This window comes from Bidens hawaiensis, unplaced genomic scaffold (assembly GCF_021521415.1).
Source record: "Bidens hawaiensis isolate Kalapana, Puna unplaced genomic scaffold, B.hawaiensis_p1.1 tig00002631_1, whole genome shotgun sequence".
Taxonomy (NCBI): domain Eukaryota; kingdom Viridiplantae; phylum Streptophyta; class Magnoliopsida; order Asterales; family Asteraceae; genus Bidens; species Bidens hawaiensis.
Genome location: NW_027491143.1, coordinates 2,546,766 through 2,565,768, shown reverse-complemented (window position 1 = coordinate 2,565,768; position 19,003 = coordinate 2,546,766). Strand labels below are relative to the sequence as shown.

The 19,003-nt window shown below is 44.5% G+C and overlaps 1 pseudogene across 1 annotated transcript; it reads left to right on the top strand.

The window, feature by feature from the left end:
- The first annotated feature begins 2,552 nt into the window (after positions 1-2,552).
- Positions 2,553-5,723, top strand: LOC143620753 (uncharacterized; annotated as a pseudogene). The gene is made up of 2 exons (XR_013151391.1): positions 2,553-5,276; positions 5,360-5,723. The product of XR_013151391.1 is annotated as an uncharacterized LOC143620753 (transcript).
- Positions 5,724-19,003: the final 13,280 nt, after the last annotated feature.

The following is a 19,003-nucleotide window of genomic DNA, read 5'->3' as shown; positions in this document are numbered from 1 at the left end:
GCACTAAACTTCTGCACTCAAGTGCCTATCACCCACAGACCGATGGTCAAACGGAAATCGTCAACCGATGTTTGGAATCTTACCTAAGAGCTTATTCTTTAAAGGAACCAACCACATGGCATCGTTATTTGTACCTCGCGGAATTCTCATACAACACTACCTTCCATTCGGCAATCAACATGAGTCCATTTAAGGCGGTGTATGGCAGAGAAGTTACTTCAATTCACGATTACATTCCGGGGGATACAAAAAATGGTTCGATTGACACTTCGCTGATCGAGCACCAGCGGATTATCTCCATGCTTAAGGAATCCATTGATAAAGCTAAGGATCGAATGTCAAAGCAAGCTAACAATAAACGAATGGAAAAAGAGTTTCAGGTGAACGAAATGGTTTATCTCAAGCTACAAAATTATAGGCAGAGTTCCGTTGAGAATAGAACATGCAAGAAGCTTTCCAAAAGGTACTTTGGCCCATTCAAAATCATTGAAAGAATTGGCAAGGTCGCATACAAGCTCCAGCTGCCAGAAGGATCAAAGGTACACCCGGTTTTTCACGTTTCTTGCTTAAACAATGTCATGAAGATAATCAGATTGCTACGGATGAGTTACCGGAGCTGGAAGATTCAAACCAAACAATCTATACTCCCAAAGCAATTCTTAATTCACGAGATTCATAGAAAGGAAGACAATTGTTGATTAAATGGAAGGGAAAGCCAAGTGAAGAAGCTACATGGGAATTTGATTCAGAATTCATCTCGGTTTTTCCATAATTTCAAAACATTGGGGATAATGTTGATTTTCAGGGGAAGGGTGTTGATATGATCCATAACACAAACCCAACATTAGACCCAACCCATGTCAGTCCGGCCCAAAAGAGACATCAAGACTCCAGCCCGGTTGTTGGATTAGTGAAGTCAACAATTCTTGTCAACCAAGGGATTGAGTCAGTAACCAATTTGCATTTAGTTAGGAAGTTAGCTCCATGTTTCCCATGTTTCAGCATGCATTTAGTTAGTGGTAGAAGTAGGCCACGTTTCCTCTTTTTCAGCAAGAAGAATAAAGTGCATCTTAGGATTTTTTTCTATTTAAAGCATTGTAATTTCCTTTTGAAAATATATGAGAAAATCGTTCCAAAATTCCTCTGTGTTCTTAACCTTTCTTCTTGGAGATTTACCCTCTCTACGGGTAGCTAACACACATATACCATATACACACGGTTGGGTGGATACCCGACTCCACAAGTGGGACGTTCCTCAACTGGCACATCAGCAGTGGCGCTTAGACAACCAACCGGAGTTAGATCTTTGGTGCCTTATTTTCCTTTGTATCTTGGCCGCTAGTTACCTATGAAATTCTTTCTAGTAATAATTATCTCTTTAATCTTTAGACATTTTGTTTTTAAGAACATCACATGGGGGAAAAGATAATCTTTGTTTTACCATGTTGTTTTGTTTGGAAGATATGCTGTTTAAAGTGTGCAGAGACTAGGGTGTTGGGTTAATTGGTTTGGTCATGACCTCACGGGTCACACAGGTCACGGGTCAGCATGTCTGCAGGTGAATGGGTCATGGGTTGGACTTGTTGATCAGTCACGTATTTAGCAAAGTGTAATTCACTAATTTATTTGTTTTGTTAAAAGATGCAATGTATTAGAATGTTTCTTAGCAGATATTCCTATTTTCATGGAGGGTAGACAATTTTTTCTTAGACCGAAGACTGCCATTATATTGGTTCCATGAATATAAAATAAAGTAAAAATACCAAAATGTCAATTTGAATGGTAAGTCAAGAAAATGTCTATTGACCATCTCATTCCCAAAATGTCCACTCCCAAATCTCATTGGATCAACCGTTTTTTTATACTCAACGGGATTTCTAACCAAACAAGTTTTGCCACTTGTTCAAGAACTCTTATTGGAAACCAAAAAATTTCGTTGGTAGCAATTTCCAGAAGAAGAAAAATTCTCGTCATACGCATGACAGAGCAGAATGTTGTTTTGGAAATCCCGTTGGCTAATTAAAAAGTGTGCGGGTTAATAAGATTGAAGGTGGATATTATGGAAAACAAAAACAGGTCAAATGAATCTTTTGTTTACTTTGACCGGTGAAATAGAAATTTTGGTCATTTTTCTTTAATATAACCTACATTGCCATTTTCAAACTCACCCAAAAGTATTTTTGTGATTAAAAAGAGGAAGAGGAAGTAGTTAGTTATATAACGAAATATGATAGTTTTAGTTTTAGTTATTGCGTATACCAATATTATAGTTGAACTATAGATTATTTATTTCATGTGTGCATTTGATCTGTTAGGCTATTATTTCTGATCATTAAAATGAGAGGCTAGAAAAACTTCTAGAATTGTTATGATGACTTATCTTTATTCCAAGTTATATAATATATAAAAGTCTTTGGCTTTAATGTTTAATGAACAAAATAAAAAAGAATTAAATACAAGTGCAGCAATCTAGTCGTCTAATGAATCCAAAGTTGACTGGCTAGGGCACTATTTGCCACAATTAATGTGGATAATTGTTCCTTCACTATTGTACACAGTTGAGGATAAAAGGGCAACATGTATAGTTAACTCTGATCTTAAGTTTATTCCAAAAATGAACTCAAGGCGACCGATAATTTGCTCACCATCTTCCTTTCTTCTTATTTTTCTTTTATCTTGGTTTATCATACTTTTTACTTCTGCCCCCATCTTGGCTTCCTATGCCGGAAATGAGACTGATCACCTGGCGTTGTTGTCATTCAAGTCGATGATAACCAATGATCCATATGGAGCTCTAATCTCCTGGAACTCTTCCTTTCATTATTGTGAATGGAGTGGTGTTTCATGTGGGAAGCGACATAGAAGAGTAACTGTTGTACTACTGGAAGCGCAAGGCCTTAAAGGCTCACTGTCTCCTTATGTAGGAAACCTCAGTTTCCTTCGTGAGCTTTGGCTTCGTAATAACAGCTTTGAAGGTAGCATCCCTCATGAACTCGGGCGTTTGTCCAGGCTACGTGTCCTCGATCTTGGCAGAAACAAATTCAATGGAATTATTCCATCTAATTTGTCTGGTTGTTCTAATCTTAAAGGGCTTGATCTTTGTCGTAACATGCTAGTTGGAAGCATACCGAATGGAATTGGTTTCCTCTCAAAACTAACTATACTTCGACTGTGTAATAATAACTTAACAGGTGGAATCCCACCTTTCTTGGGGAATATTACATCAATGGAAAGTTTCTCTATTCCTGATAATCCCTTGGGTGGGGTCATTCCACAAGCCTTAGGAAATTGGAAAAACTTGAGAGGATTTTACTTGGGAGGCTGTACCTTAGAGGGATCTATCCCTCACTCCATTTATAACCGCTCTCTCCTAGACGACTTTTCTGCATCTCATAACCAACTTACTGGTAGTCTTCCTCAAGACATAGGTACAATGCTTCCTCATCTTATCTACCTTCAGTTGAAGAATAACAATCTGACCGGACTTCTTCCGCCCTCTATATCTAACTGTTCGAAATTAGCATTTCTTGAAATGACTAATAACAAATTTAGTGGGAAGTTGACAATCAACTTTTCAAACCTTAGAGCTCTAAATACATTAATCCTCCAAGATAACAACCTCAATGGACATGGAGATGCTGATGAAATGAAGTTTATTGGCTCTCTAAGTAACTGCAGTCGGTGAAACGGGTTGGGTCTTTCTTCTTGCAACTTTCAAGGTATGCTCCCAAAATCAATAGGTAATCTTTCTAACCAGCTCAATTATATAGAGCTAAAAGAAAACCAATTATATGGAAACCTCCCTTCAAGTATAGGTAATTTAGTTAGCTTGACCTATTTAAGTCTAGGAAATAACCAATTCACGGGAAAAATCCCCTCAACCATTGGTATGCTTCAAAAGCTAGGGGCTGTGGGTCTATATGGAAACCTATTTACAGGGTCCATCCCAGACACCATCGGCAACTTATCCATGCTGACTAAACTTTATTTACAGTTCAATAGATTGGAAGGGTATATACCATTAAGTCTTGGGAATTGTCAGAGCCTATCTAATTTGGACCTTAGTGATAATACACTTGATGGAAAAATACCTAAACAACTTCTTCAACTTCCATCTCTGTCAATAGGGATATATCTTTCCTACAACATGCTGTCTGGTTCACTTCCAACAGAGGTTGGAGAACTTAAGATGTTGAGTAATCTTGATTTATCATACAATAAATTATCAGGTAGCATTCCTACCAGCCTTGGCGGTTGCACCAGCCTTGTGTTCTTATCCCTAAAAGGAAACTTATTTCAAGGCATGATACCACCATCATTAAGTTCTCTTAGAGGAGTGATCGTACTCGATCTTTCTCTTAATAACCTATCTGGACAAATACCAAAATTCTTGGAATGATTTTCGTTAAATTATTTGAACCTGTCCTTTAATGACTTTGTCGGTGAAGTACCAGTTTTAGAAGTTTTTGCCAATGCAAGTGCATTCTCGGTTTTAGGTAATAGAAGGCTTTGTGGTGGCTTGGTTGAACTTGGGTTACCTGATTGCTTGGAGACAAAGAAACACAGAAAGCGATTTACTCTGTTGTTGATAGTCATTTTGACTGCATTAGCTCTTTTCACCATATTATGTTTAGTGTATGTTCGGCAAAAGAAGAAAAGCAAGGGCCAGCCGTCTCAATCATTAATGAATGGAAGATTCTTGAGAGTTTCATACAATCAACTTGCTAGGGCTACTAATGGATTCTCTGAAGCCAATATAGTTGGCAGGGGTGGCTTTAGCTCTGTTTATAAAGGAATCCTTGATAATGATGATGGATTTGTAGCAATCAAAGTTTTGCAACTTCAAATTCAAGGAGCTTACAGAAGCTTTGAAGCGGAGTGTGAAGTGTGGCGGAATATTCGACACCGAAATCTATTGAAGATAATAACTTCATGCTCAAGTGCTGATTTTCAAGGAAATGATTTCAAAGCTTTGGTTTATGAGTATATGCCCAATGGGAGTCTTAATGATTGGTTCCATTCAAGTGCACATACACATCGACTAGACCTTATTCAAAGAACAAACATTCTTATCGATGTCGCATGTGCACTTGATTATCTTCATAATCACTGCCCAACAACTATTGTTCATGGTGATTTGAAGCCTAGCAATATTCTACTCGATGAAGACATGGTGGCCCATGCTGGAGACTTTGGTTTATCCAAATTTCTTGGAACATACTCAAATCAAAGCAACTCTATGGAATTTAGAGGAACCATTGGGTATGCACCTCCAGGTAAAAATTATATATTTTTAATAGCCACGTTTATTCACATTCATTAGTGCCTTTTTTCATATTTAAACACTTATATGTTGCAGAGTATGGTCTCGGGAGTGAGATGACAAGTAGCGGGGATGTCTATAGTTTTGGAATATTATTGTTGGAGGTCATGACAGGGAAAAGACCGACAGATGGCATGTTTAACAATGGCCTTAGCCTTCATAAGTTTGCATACATGGCCTTGCGAGACCATGTGACAAATGTTATTGATGGTGACCTTATAAATCACCTTCAAGATGATGCAAATGATATTCAAACTAACATACCATATTTTCAGAACACAGAGGAATGTATGGCTTCAATTGTGAATATTGCTCAATATTTTCTGGACCTCAACGGATGGATATCATAAATGTTGTCCACCAGTTAAAGAGTATTATGGCTACACTTCAAAATGTTTGAGATGTGATCTTCTTTACTTAGTGGAAGTAGAGGTAGACATATATATATTTCAATAGATTCAAGATTTCTCTTGCTTGTACATATAATTTGTTTCCCCTTCACTTTCTTTTGTAGGCATCGAGCATTGTTTTCTTTTGTTTGATGTGTTAATCATGTGTAGGGGCTAAATAAACAATGAGGTGAGATTCTACCTGTTACACCCCACCCGTGCTAGGGCTAACGTGTTACTTTATAGTAGGTTGTAATTCAATGCTACATTTGCATTAAATATAAAAACAATACATTTTTACAATCATTGAAAATAATGTACAAAACATTTATATTCTTTGTTAAGAACTCTTGAATCTTTAATTGTCCCGTTTTCAAAACGACTTCATCTTTTGAGTTTCCCCTTTAGCCCTCGATCAATTCTTCCCAGCTAAACCTGCTACCTAACTGCAAATAGGAGTGACAATGTTTATGCTGCAGACGTGTATATGGATAATAATATCACTATTGCAACATGTTTGTCTTAATAAAGCATCAACAAAAGAAATATATTTATGGCATAGGATACTATGTCATGTTAATTTGCAAACAACTAATAATCTTATCAAGTAACAACCGGTAATAGGTCTACCTACCAAATAATATTTTTGTGATGAAAATTGTGTTGCTTGTTTGAAAGACAAAAACCACAATGTTTCATACAAGTATCTAGAAAAGTCTAAAACTACAACTTGCTTTAATATTCAAACATTGTTATACCGATTGTAGAAACGTGGATCGACTCACTGGTAGACGATCTACTTTCCTCGGGTGTGATTATACTATTTCACCGATGGTTTTCTTGGATCTGGGTTCTTCCACCTACAAAATGAACAGCACCGTCAACTTACCCCTCAGAAAGGGACAGAGGGGTCCTCTTTGGGGTAACCCTCCGGTGTGAGAATAAGTATTTGTGGGAGAAGATAATGTTATGAGAGTAAGGAAATCTGGAGAGTATTGCTTAATAGCTGAATACTCTGTAATTTGCTGTGATTGTGTGTTACTGACTGTAACTGTCTGTGAGTGAATGTAATTGAATATGATTGAATGTGTTTGAATGTGAGTTGATGCTGTATTTATAGTGCTAGGGTTTCCACTGAATGGGCTCAGCCTTGTTGGCCTCCTCCAATTGCTCTGCGCCACGTGTCCTCTGGGACACCTGGTGCTTTCTCATTGGTTATAATCACGTGGTAGCACATGGGTTATGCTGAGTTGTCCACCTTTCATTTGGCAGCTGTCAACATCAGCATATTCTTATTCCTTAAAAAGATACCTTCTGGAAGGTTGTCTGACGTGCACAATCAAGGTTGCCCTAATCCTGATTTGGATAAGGATGAGGTTGATTATGTGCATGTGTGATACGCGCCTATCCTGAGGATGCGCGAGGTCTTCTCTTTATTCTCACGCGCAGATGTTTCATGCGCAGATGTGATATGCACGAGCATGTGATATGCGCCACGCGCGGATGCGCCACGCGCATATGTGATATGCGTGAGCATATGTGATGCGTGAGCATATGTGATGCGTGAGCATATGTGATGCCTGAGCATCTGTGGTGCCTGGGCATATGATGCCTGAGCATGTGTGGTGCCTGGGCATATGATGCCTGAGCATATGTGATGCCTGAGCATCTGTGGTGCCTGGGCATATGATGCCTGAGCATGTGTGGTGCATGGGCATATGATGCCTGAGCATATGTGATATGCGCCATGCGCATAGGTTTTGGCTTTGTGCCTTCGTAATGTCTTGATTTCAAGCCTCTTGTCTATATCTTGTGGGTTGACCCGCCTTGCTCGGTGTTGAGGCGGGTACATACCTCTTCAAGCCCCCCAGTCTAATGTGTGTCTTGTCTCGCGCGAGCGAGGTAAGATAGATATTAGACTTAATAGTTTGCTCTTTTAGTAGGTGTTTTGTCTTTTTCTTCTTATTATTGATCGTTGCGCGAAATTCTATCCTTTTAGTTGGAAACGAATCGTCCCTGTACGTGGTTGGTTGTTGCTGACATGCGTCAGTGATGGAGACGTGTCAGGCCTTTCGTGTGCTCGAGGTGCTACAGTTGCCTTTCGTGTCCCCTCACATGCTGTCAGGGACACGTGTCGCGCTCGCGTTGGTCCGTTCCTGCGAGTGGTGGCGCGTGAACTCTGGCAGCAGCTGTACAGTTTCTTTTCGTGTACCCTCAAACAGTGTCATGTACACGTGTCGCGCTCCCGTTGGCTTACACCTGCGAGTGGGGGCGCGTGAAGTCCGATCAGCACCAATTTTTCTCTCTCCCGGGCCTATAAAAGCCAGCCCTTAGAGTTTTTTACCCTTCATCTTCTTGTTTATTATTCTGAGCTTTTCTTTCTTTGTCTTCTGATTACCTTTGTTCTGCTTCCCAAATATCTGTTATTCAGAAGCAACCCTTGTTCGTTGTCACAGTTGTATGTCTGATAGCTCAGACAACACAATCTCCCCCATCCATTGCCGTAGAAAATCGTTAGTAATGTCTACATTGAAGAAAACCGGCAAGGGGAAGAAGGCTGCTGAGGTCTCATCGGAGGAGGCAGGGAGGACCAAGGCTGTGAAGAGGTGGAATGAAATCCCCTGCAAATTGAGGCAGGCTGATCTTGACAGCCTTATCGCCTCTCAGGGTTTCCTCCCTGTGTTTGGCTGCATGTTGCCTGGGGCCGGGCAAACGGCGGCGGACCCGCCTACCGGCTATATATCCCTTTATAGCCATTTTTTCACCCACTGCAACCTTCGTCTCCCGATGACAAGGTTTGTGGGTGCACTGCTTAAGTTCTATGGGATTCATATATCCCAAGTCCATCCGTTTGGACTTGTGCGCATGACTCACTTTGAGTTCATGTGCAAATCCCAGCGCGAGGAGCCCACCCCTCGGCGCTTTCAGTTTTTTTACAAGCCCAAGATCCAAGATTCTTGGTTCTCATTTATTCCTCGCAGTCAGAAGGTGAAGTGCTCCACTGTTTCATTCAAGAGCCTTCATGACTGGTCTGAGAGGTTTTTTTACATAAGGGCTGGTGTAATCCCCATCCGTATGACCATGCGCTCGATCTCTTCTGCGCCTGCGGATGTGGGTGTCCTCAAGAACCCAACTGGCGCCTGGGTTAATAAGTTGTCCGCTGAACCATCCCCCGCCAAGAACATTTGTGAGGAGGCGCTGGTGGGGGTTGGTATGAGCAAGAGGTGGGCGGACAGCGCGCTTGAGCCCGTTATCCAAGTCGACGGGTTGTGTAAGTTTATCTCATTGCTTTTTTTCTGCGCGAATATAATTCTTTTTGCTGATATCACTTGACTTGTTTTGTGCAGTCACCAAGGAGTATATCCACGCCGCATATGATGAGCATATGGAGGGTGGCTCCGTCGTGCTCGGCGCTGGGGAGGTTGGTTTCCCTGATCGCTTTGATGACATGTTCATCCCTGTTGATCTGGGATTTGTCTTCGATAGCGATGCGCCTGGTAAGCCTTTGTAGTTATGCATTTTCCCTTATAATACCAAATTTTGCTAACACTTCTGTTGCGTGTATTGTAGATGCGCTCGAAAACTACGAGCTGGAGCTCGCGGAAGAGGAGGAGGAGGAGGAGGCGCCCCAACTAAAGCGTAAAGCTAAGGGGAAAACTGGCGCAGGGGCCAGTAAGAAACAGAAGAAAGATGTTGCCCCTGCTGTTCAGGATCCTCCTACTCAGGCGGGGGGATTTGGGAAAACCCAGGAGTTTACCACCAAGGTTTCCTTGGCTTCCCTGCCTCAAAAAGTGGGCAGACCTCCTGTCCACTTGAGGTATGGTGGCGCTACCTCCTCCCTTCGCGCGGCGGAAAAGGGAAGCGGTGTTGCGCCTTCGACAGGTATACTTTGCTTATCCTTTGCTTATCTATTATGGTTCTATGAGCGCGATTCTGATAGAATTACTAATGAATCTTTGCTCGCTCAAATGTTTGTAGAGCCGGCGACAGCGCAACAAGATGCCGATGCTGCGCCGGAGGTCTCTTCGAAGTCCCCTGTTTTACCCTCAAAGAAGGGTAGAATGGACTTCATGGCGATGTTTGCTTCGCGAACGGAGTTGCGCCAAGGTACGTTTAGCGCTCTTTTTTTTTCCCGACTTTCTTTTAGATCAAGTCATGAACCGTTTCTTGTTGTTGATTTTTTCATAGAAGCCGTAGCTGGCGTACAAGCTTCTGGCGGCAATCCTGGCGCCGGCGCCAGCGCCGTTGGCTCTGCTCGTGCTCCTGCAAGCGATGAATCTCCCCTCATTGGGATTACTAAGGAGCAGGAGGCCGTTTTGCGCGCCGACCTGGCGGCGTCGAGACCTCCTTCACCCCCTCCTGCGCACAGCCCTCCTCGCGAGACTGATTTTGATTCTAGGTCGCAGGAGAAGAGGCCTATTTCAAAGGAGGATGAGGAGGTTCATGTTGAAGACTCCGACGGCGCCCGCGCCAGCCCTGCAGCGCCACGAGGTTTCGCGGCGGAGCCTTCTCGTGGGGCTGGCGCTGACTTTTCTGCTTCATCCCCGCAGGTATAGGTTCTTTTTTGCTCCGCTGCGCGGACTTCCATCTTAATGTTTTGATGACTTAGATAATTTCTTTGTTTTTGCAGGAAGCCGATCACATTTACCGCCCGAGATGGAATATTACTGAAGACAGCACATTTCAGTCCATGGGTGTGTGTGCGGAATTCTGGGCTCATGCTGTGCCTCCATCTGAAAGGAGGTTCCAGGAGGACCGCGCTCGCGACGACCTGCTCAACGATCATATGTTTGCTGGGTCGGCCTTCTTTGCTGCCTCCCAAGAGCTTCGCTCTGATTACGTAAAAGTACGTGATGCTCTTGCGGAAGCCAAGCAAGAGGCTAAGGTGTCTGCTTGGCATCTTTCTGATGCTCGCGAGAGAGCTGAGAAGCTCCAAGCAAAGCTCAGTGAGAATAGAGCAAGTGCCAACAGCGCCTTCGTGAAGCGCGGGCACGAGCTTCAGGCTGCGCGGGAGAAGCTGCAGGCGGCGGAGGCGGACGCGGCCAAGTACGCGCGCAGAGCGCGCGACTTGGAGCTGGAGGCGGAGGCGCGTGACCAAGCTCTTGTCCAGTCTATCACTGAAAAATCATCACTGGAGAGTGAGGTTGCGCGTCTGAAGAGGGAGCTGGCGGCCGCGCAGGCCGATAAAGATGAAGCCTTGGCGACGGCAGCGTCTAGCCAGGAAGCACTTGATGCTGCGCGGGCTGAAAAAGAAGAAACCTTGGCGGCAGCAGCGTCCGACAAAGAGGAGCTGAAAAAGACTAAGGAAACTGTTGAGTTATTAAACTCTCAGGTTCCTGCCCTCGAGACGTCTGTTGCTGGCCTCGCGCAGGATCGCCAATGGCTCATCTCACAGGGCATGACTCGTTGCGCTTTCGCGATGAAATACTCAGACGAGTTTCAGGCCCTTGTGATGGACTGCAACGCTGCCGCGCGCTTGGTGGGTCGAGCTGAAGGGTTTAAGGATGGCTATGAATATGGCATGTTGAAGAAGAACCCATCCGAGTACCCTTATCAGAGCGACGTTGCCTGCGCGGACATGGCCGCGATGGGGGAGAAGTATATGAATACTCCCATTCCCATCCTTGCGCAGGTATTTTAACTTTAATGAGATTACTTTGATTTATTTTCCAAGTATTTTTGTACTCATATTTTCGCTTATGATTTGCAGATATCCGCGCTTGCTGACCAGCCCGATCTCGTCGCGCTAAAGAAATTACTTGACGAGTGCGAAGGGGCTGGCGGCGGCGATGATGGCGCGGCGAATGCTGGCGTTGCTAGCGGCTCTGGCGTGGCCAAAGGATCCGCTCCTGACACTGTTGTGATAGAAGACTCCATTCAAGATGAACAACTTGACTATGGTCAGTTTGGAGATGACGAGAAGCAGGCTGCGCCAGATGCCGAGGGCGATGATGAGGATGATGAAGAGGCTGATGTCAACGTGGAGACTTGAGAAGCCCTTCATGTTTTTTTTTTTTTTTTTTTTTTTTTTTTTTTTTTGTGTAGTTTGTATCTCATCTTGTAAACTTGTAAATTTCAATGCTTTGGAATGAAATTCTGTTTTTCCCTTCTTCGCATCTTGCGCATTCCCCATTCATCTCTTTATATTGAATGTTTGCTTGTTGAATATAAGATATGCTTGCACGTTGGAATAAGAACAAGGTTGTAAGGAATTTATTATACTTAACCCTTGCCATATTGTAAGTGATTTTGCCATATCTTGATTATGTTGACACGTGTGTTGGCGCTTTCATTATTCCTCTTTTGCGCGATGTTATCGCGCGTTTATGGAATTATGAGTTTTTTAGCCTTTACGCGTCAATGTGTTACTCAGATATCCACTACAATTTCATGCGCGACCCCAACCTGAGACCTTAACAACTATGTTTTGGCATTTGCTTTGCCTTAGTTGTGTTTAGGTGTTTTATGGTCAGGCTGCGCAGCATGTAAGATGGATGTTGTGAGTGATTTGAGCTAAGGCTCACATTATTGGGCTAAGGCCCTGGCGTTATAGAGTTAAGACTCATTAACGCGTTTGAGCTTGAAGCTCGCGCATGTATGTTTTACTTCGTTTTATTTCGTTTTGATGTCAATATCATGTTGTCATATTGCTCAAAATTAAGAAAGAGAAGTGTGAAACATGTATGCAAAAGGTAATAGAATTGGGCTAAGGCCCTGACGTTTTAGAGTTAAGACTTGTTAACGCGTTTGAGCTTGAAGCTCGCGCATGTATGTTTTACTTCATTTTTATTTCGTTTTGATGTCAATACAATGTTGTCATATTGCTCAAAACTAACAAAGGGAAGTGTGAAACATGTATGCAAAAAGGTAATAGAATCCACATTAAGAGAAGATAGCGCGTATCATTATTCATAATGGCTTAAAAAGCCTTGATTACAAACTTGACATTTTTACATGAAACATTTTCTAAGTTGTGCCGCGTTCCATGCGCGCGGGATCTTCTTTCCATTCAAATCTTTTAAAGCGTATGCGCCTTTTCCCAATTCTTCCGAGACTTGATAAGGTCCCTCCCAATTGGGGGACATTTTTCCCGGGGGTATCGCGCGGCTAGCTTCATTGTTTCGAAGGACAAAATCATTTTTCTTGAAGTGGCATTCTTTCACGCGCTGGTTGTAATATTTTTCCAGCTTTTTCTTGTACTTGGCTTCACTGATGATAGCCGCCTCTCTGCGCCTTTCAAGTAAGTTGAGATCCAACCTCCTTTCGCGCTCGTTATCAATCCTGTTCATCATGAGCACTCTATGGGATGGGCATCCAATTTCTGCTGGAATCATTGCCTCTGTTCCATAGGTTAGGCTGAACGGGGATTCGCCATTGCTGGTTTTGCTTAATGTCCTGTGTGCCCACAGGACATTAGGTAGCTCTTCGACCCAAGAATGGGATTCTCCCTCCAACCTTCTCTTCAGCCCATTTAACAAACTTTGGTTCGCGCGTTCCACTTGTCCATTCCCCTGAGGGTGATAAACTGAAGTGAAAATTTGGTTAATGCACAATTCCTTGAGCCAGCTGGATATCTTCTTGTCAGTGAATTGCTTGCCATTATCGCTCACAATTTCCATGGGCAAGCCAAAACGGCATATGATGTGGCTCCAGATAAACTGCTTCATCACTTCGGCTGTGATTTTTGCTAGTGGCTTGGCTTCAACCCATTTTGTGAAATAGTCTACTGCCACTACCAAAAATTTTACTCGCCCAGGCGCTTGCGGTAGGGGACCCACAATATCGATTGCCCATTTATGGAAAGGCCATGCGGAGGTCACCGGAATCAAGTTGTTCTTTGGCCGCATGGTGTTTGGCGCATAGCTCTGACATGCTTTGCATTTTTGGATCTCTTTTAAAGCGTCCAAGTACATGCCTGGCCAATAGTAGCCTGCGCTCATTGCCTTGGCAACCACCATGCGCGGGCCAGCATGAATTCCACAGATTCCTTCGTGTATCTCTCTGATCACATAGCTTGCTTCCTCAGCATCTAGGCATTTCATGAGCGGCCCAAGATAAGAGCGTCGGTATAATGTACCATCAAGCAGTTCATAGTTCTGCGCCTTGTGTCTTATCTTCCTCGCTTGTGCGCGATCATCTGGTACCTTTCCCTCCTTCAAGAATTCCATTATTGGAGTTATCCATGATGAAGGGGTTGTATGAGTTACCAGGACAGACTTCGCTACCACCGACGGGTAGCTCATTACCTCTACCCTGACATCTTTGCCAAAGTGATCAAAACTGGTTGATGCCATCTTACTCAGCGCGTCTGCAGATTTGTTTTCACTGCGCGGAATATGAATGATTATGAAGCAGTCAAATTTCTCGATGAGCTTTTTCGCCTGCTCTAGATACAGAGGCATGGTGTTCTCCTTGGCATCATAAAGGCCATTGACCTGTGCTGCTACCAAGTATGAATCAACATGGGCCTCTAGCTTTTTAACTCCGAATTTTTGCGCGATGCGCAGGCCAGCCAGCAGGGCTTCATACTCAGCCTCATTGTTGGTGCTCTTGAAGTCCAACCTGATGGCGTAAGTATATTCATGATTCTCTGGATCCACCAGTTTGAGGCCTGCGCCGGACCCTTCATTGTTTGAAGCGCCGTCAGTGAACAATCTCCAAACATTTTCTTCATCATTGGCTCGCGGAGGGTCTACCTCGCGCTGAGCCTCTTCAATTTTTCCTTCGGGGACTTCTGCAATGAAATCAGCCAAGACTTGTCCCTTTATTGCTGGACGGGGCTTATAGGAGATCGTGTGCTCTCCTAATTCCAGCGCCCACTTTGTCAGCCTTCCTGAAAGTGCGGGGCGCCGCAAGACTTGCTGGATGTTGTAACCAGTCAGAACTTCAATGGGATGACCATTGAAATATCTATGAAGCTTGCGCGACGCTATGTTAGTGATAAAACTAACTTTTCCATGATGGAGTAGCGCGTCTCAGGATCTGTCAGCACCCGACTCACATAGTATATTGGCGTTTGGATTCCCTTGCGATCCACCAATAATACTGCGCCGATGGCGCGCTCTCCTGCTGATAGGTATAATGTCAAAGTTTCACCAGGAAGAGGAGCTGTGAGCGCGGGCAGATTTATCAAACATTCTTTTATCTCCCTGAAAGCTTGCTCGGCCTCAGGAGTCCATTTGAACTGGCTTTTCTTTAAGCAGTTTCTCAATGTATTGACAAATGGGGTAGATTTGCTTGCATGGTTCGCTAGGAACCTGTTGATTGATACCAATCTACCATTCAGCTTCTGAATTTCTTTCATGGTGGATGGCGAGGGCATGTCAAGGATGGCCTCCACCTTCTCAGGGTTCACCTTGAAACCATCCTTGGTGACCATTACACCTAGAAATTTTCCCTCTAGTACGCCGAAAGTACATTTGCTCGGATTGAGCTTCATGTTAACTTCCTTTAGGCGCCCAAGGGTTTCCTCGATGTCTTTGAGCATTTGCTTTTCCTCCCTGCTCTTGATCACCAAATCATCCACATAGACTTCTAGGTTTCTTCCGATTTGCTCGCTGAAAACGGCATCCATAAGTCTTTGGTAGGTGGCGCCCGCATTCTTCAAACCAAAGGGCATTTTTGTGTAGCAAAAAACACCCTTGTCGGTTCTAAATGCGGTCTTGTCCTCGTCTTGTGGTGCCATTTGAATCTGGTGATAGCCCTTGTAGGCATCCAGGAAACATTTGAGTTTGAATGGCGCCACGGAGTCCACCTTTGCATCGATGTTTGGGAGGGGGTAACAATCTTTTGGGCACGCTTTGTTGAGGTCCTTGAAGTCAATGCACATCCTCCACGACCCGTTACTTTTCTTTACCATCACAGGATTGGCTACCCACGTCTGGTATCGTATCGGGCGGATGATGTTTGCGCGCAGTAAATCCTCAACCTGCTCATTCATGGCCCTCACTTTCTCATCCCCCATGACTCTCTTCTTTTGAGCAATTGGCTCTACAGACTTGAAGGTGTTGAGAGAATGCTGTGCCAGGTCTCGCGGAACCCCAGTCATATCAGAGTGTTGCCACGCGAAGACCGACATATATGCTGTGAGCAATCTTTTCATTCTCACCCTCGTGTCGTCTGATATCGCTGCGCCAATTGTGATCTTCTGCTCCGGGAATTTTGGGTTGAGAATCCATTCCTCTGGCGCGTTGTCTGCCATTGGAAGTTTCATTCTCCCCTCCCGCGGAGTACTTGTCACTGCACACAAATGATCCCGGTATACAAAAGTTACACCTGTTGGTGTTGGAAACCCCAACGCGCCGTGCGCTGGCGACGGTATGGCGTTGAATTGGGCAATCGTTCCCCTACCCAAGATCATATTGTGGCAAGAAGTGGTGGGCAAGACCAAGAAGTTAACAACTTCGGCTCGCTTGTGTTTCTCATCACCCATAGTTAGCTCAAATTGTATTTGACCTAGGGGATGAATGATTTCATTTGAAACAACAGAGATTGGTGCATTCACAATTTCAAGCCTTGCTTGGTCTGCCGGATCCAGTTTCCTGAAACATTGCTCATACATGATGTCTGACTCGCTGCCAGTGTCCGCCAGGACTTTTGACACTTCGTAATGAGCAATGTGTGTAGTGATGACAAGAGGACTGCTGATGGAAAGGCCTCCCCTGATTCTCGGGAAGATGACTTGTTGCTCGCGCCAATCTCCTTGGATTTGCGCGCTTCTCTTTCTTGATATTTGCCCTTGCCTTCCTCCCTCGGCTACACAGATTCTTTTGTACTTTTTGCTGGCAGAGGCTCCTTCTGGTTGTTCATTTTCTGGTCTTGAGTTTTTTACCAGGTGAGCCAGCTTGCCTGATTTCACATCCTTTTCAATTGCATCCTTCAAGTGGTGGCATGCATCAGTGTTGTGTCCTGTGGACTTGTGAAATTCACAGTACTTGCCACTGTCTGATGGTCCCTTGTAGTGTAGTGGCTTGGGGCTTTTGAATTGGACATTCTCAGTGCTTAACACCTGTGAAGGCGTTTTAGTGAGGGGAGTCCATATTCTTGGCAGAGGTCTGTTAGGATCTCTGCCGCCCTCCCTCTTGTCACCCTCCCCGCGATTACGAACATCTTTTTGGGGCTGGGTTGAGCTTGGTTGCGCCTACTTTTCTGTGGAAGAAAAACAGGTTGGTTGCAACCTGGACCATACAGAGTTCTGTTTGCCCCTCTTTTCTTTGCTGCGCGGTGACTCAGCTTGATGCGCTCTTTCTCTTGCCCTATCTTGGGCAATTTGTTTTTCATTTCTCGCGAAGACTCGCGATGCTTCCATTAGTTTTGCCCAAGTGGTGGGCATGCCATCTCTGCTTACGAGAGCTCGGCGGAGTTGATCACTGCGTGCGCCCTGTATAAAGGCCACGCGCAGGAGTTGCTCAGTTATACCTCCGATTGCCAGAGACTCCTGATTGAAACGTGTTATGTAGTCTTCAATCGTTTCATCATTCCTGCGCACGCAGTGCATGATGTCATCAGGGTCGCGCGTGTGTCTGCGCTGCTGCACGAAGTGGGCTCGGAACTTTTCCAAAAGTTCCTCGAACCCATCGATTTTCCCAGTCGGCAAGCTCTCGAACCAGACACGCGCCGCGCCCGTTAGGCAGCGAGCAAACATGTGACACCATGTTGGCATCGTCCAGCTCTCTAGGTTTCCCGTGTTGTAAAAACCTTGCAAGAAATCGTCTGGATTTGTTGTGCCGTCATATTTGCCCAAACCACTTGGCATCTTGGTTTTGTGCTGGATGGGAGCCTTAGCGATGCGCTCAGTGAGCTTTGAATGTTTCACCAAGATGGCTGGTCTGTACGGTGTGGTTACGTCCACTTGCCCTCTAACTGGTGGGCTGTACGGTATGTGCAGATCCAGATCGGCTCTGGCTCCAGGCGCCATGTTCACAGGCGCGCGGAGCTGTGAGCCTCCTGCATGAGTATCTCGAGTCTTCCTCATGCTGTGCACTTCTTCATCACTGAACTCAGTGTGTGCAGTGTGAACAGAATGTCCTTCTTCCGGCGCGCGCGGCCTTTTTGTTCCATGAACAGTTTGCTTATCAAACGCTTGCCTTTGTGTTAAGTCGGCTAGCTTTTTCTGTTTGACCATCTCATTGTACTTGTCCATTAGACGCCGCTGCTCGTTTATGAGCCATTCTTTAGGATCATTTGTTTCATCTTCTGGACCCATTGGTCCTTTTTGTTTCGCGCCGGCAAGATTTTGTAACGTGAGATCGTCTGGATGAGTTTCAGTCTGGCCGTGAGGAGTTGTGATGAAGGGACGGTTACTGGTGGTGCGCGTAGAATCACGCGGCCCCCTCAGAAGCTGTTGTCCCTCATTAACATCCTCACGTTCAATATCCTCCAGAACTTGATCAACGTTACGAACGCCCGAAACCATGGTGATTTTTTTTTATATATAAATCTGATGAGATCTGATTGCCGTTGTAACAGTGGATGGCGCCAATGTAGATTCGTGGATCGACTCACTGGTAGACGATCTACTTTCCTCGGGTGTGATTATACTATTTCACCGATGGTTTTCTTGGATCTGGGTTCTTCCACATACAAAATGAACAGCACCGTCAACTTACCCCTCAGAAAGGGACAGAGGGGTCCTCTTTGGGGTAACCCTCCGGTGTGAGAATAAGTATTTGTGGGAGAAGATAATGTTATGAGAGTAAGGAAATCTGGAGAGTATTGCTTAATAGCTGAATACTCTGTAATTTGCTGTGATTGTGTGTTACTGACTGTAACTGTCTGTGAGTGAATGTAATTGAATGTGATTGAATGTGTTTGAATGTGAATGAATGTCTCTCCTTGTGGAGTTGATGCTGTATTTATAGTGCTAGGGTTTCCACTGAATGGGCTCAGCCTTGTTGGCCTCCTCCAATTGCTCTGCGCCACGTGTCCTCTGGGACACCTGGTGCTTTCTCATTGGTTATAATCACGTGGTAGCACATGGGTTATGCTGAGTTGTCCACCTTTCATTTGGCAGCTGTCAACATCAGCATATTCTTATTCCTTAAAAAGATACCTTCTGGAAGGTTGTCTGACGTGCACAATCAAGGTTGCCCTAATCCTGATTTGGATAAGAATGAGGTTGATTATGTGCATGTGTGATACGCGCCTATCCTGAGGATGCGCGAGGTCTTCTCTTTATTCTCACGCGCAGATGTTTCATGCGCAGATGTGATATGCACGAGCATGTGATATGCGCCACGCGCGGATGCGCCACGCGCATATGTGATATGCGTGAGCATATGTGATGCGTGAG